Raw genomic sequence first — 1,879 nt, forward strand, 5'->3', positions numbered from 1 at the left:
GGCTTATGAATGAAGCGAACAGCAGCTACAAATTAACCACACACTACATAAATTGAGTGCCACCGTGGGAGGAAGTCATGCACTTATGAAAATAAATGCTTCATACAACAATGTGCGTGCTGATGATATTCCTGTGAAATGTCACAGAGCTCAGAATGAGGCTGATCCTCACCGAGCTTTCAGCTACCTCTGCTCGCAGTGGCCAGCGCTGTGCAGGGCGAGCATGGAGAGCAGGCTGCAGGATCGTGGGAAAGGTCCTCCACGTAAGGCACTTTATTCTTTGTGTTTGTTGTTCTTGTGTAATTGATCTCACTTCACGTCCACGGTGGACTTCTTCAAAGCGCCACACTTTTTTCTTTTTTTTTTTTTTTTTACGCCTGCACTGTTACATGAAGAGGAAATATGTCTAGTGCATAATTTTCACCAAAATTCAGCCATCTTTGAAAACTTTGGGACTTCCACAAGAATTGAAAAAATAAAGTTCTGAGGATTTGAACAATGAGAGATGAATTGAGAGCTGCTGTATGTGCTGTATGATGAGGAGAGGGTGAACAGGCATGCATAGGTGCTCAGGTTAAAGAAATATTAACAGACAGGAACCTGAGGGGAAGGTTACAGGAATGTGAACGTTTTAAACAAACAGACACAGATTGAAAGCAACTGTAGAAAAGAGGGTGAAAATTTCTACTAAAATAAAAAAATTCACATTTAAAGTTCAACTTCACACATGAACATGAACTTTTCAACCTGGAGAGTTTTGGACATTTTTACATTTAAAATACAAATTCACTGATTGTGAGTTTTAATTTCACATATGCAACATGGAATTTCACAGTTCACTAAATGTTTGAAAATATCACCATATTTGAAATATGACATATATGTCCCTATATAAAGAGTTATATATATATATATATATATGCCACTTGTAAATGATATAATATATTATTATCACATATATACATTCTGTAGATATGAAGTTTATAACACCCATAGTAAAATTTGTATATGTACATATATTAAAAATATCTATATGAATAATTTTTATATTACAATATGTTGCAACCATAAATGCTAACAATGTGTATTTAACTTATATGTGTTAGTTTACCAAAAGAACATATTCTATATGTTTATATAGGTTTTTATTATCAAGCGCTCATTAATTTTAAACATGGCTATCTTCCCATTTCCCTAGACCCTACTGTATATAATAAGATTTACTGAAAGGCTTTGGTATATATATATATATATATATATATATATATATATATATATATATGTAACTTGTCTACAATATAAGCACACATAAACATACATATTTGTATTGGCAAATATATATGTCCATATATGAAATAGGTCCATTTTCAAATAGGTTTTATATATAATTTTGTTTTTATTTTATATGTACATATACAGAATGTCATATATGGAAATTCAATATATATTCATATGTTACATTTGCGTATAATTTTTCATTAGATATCGGTAGGCTGCTGTTTTCAGATGTTTCGTATCAACTTACAGGACAGTAAGTTACACCTACAGGCAGCTTGAGTAGATGTACAGTTAACTTTCAATGAAGTTGTGTAAATCAAAAGGCTGTAAATGGACTTAACGTTTAATGCAGCACTTATTATCTGTTTGTATCTATTCTTACTTCAGTGTAGAGATGAAACTGCCTCCAGATTCAAGAAGTAGCTTCATATTCCACGGAGGTGAATGAATTCTGAATGAATTCACCTCTGTGGAATCCGGATTCCATTGAAACGCGTGAAAATGTGAATTTAATTCATAAACGCGGGCTGCCAGCTCTGGCCTGCAGCCAGGATTCCGTCTCCTCTGTTTTCTCTGGCTCCCATCCAGACCCCCCCCTCCC

This window comes from Seriola lalandi, unplaced genomic scaffold (genome assembly GCF_002814215.2).
Source record: "Seriola lalandi dorsalis isolate HSWRI2012SDOR001 ecotype SW California unplaced genomic scaffold, Sedor1 jcf7180002054407, whole genome shotgun sequence".
Lineage (NCBI taxonomy): Eukaryota > Metazoa > Chordata > Actinopteri > Carangiformes > Carangidae > Seriola > Seriola lalandi.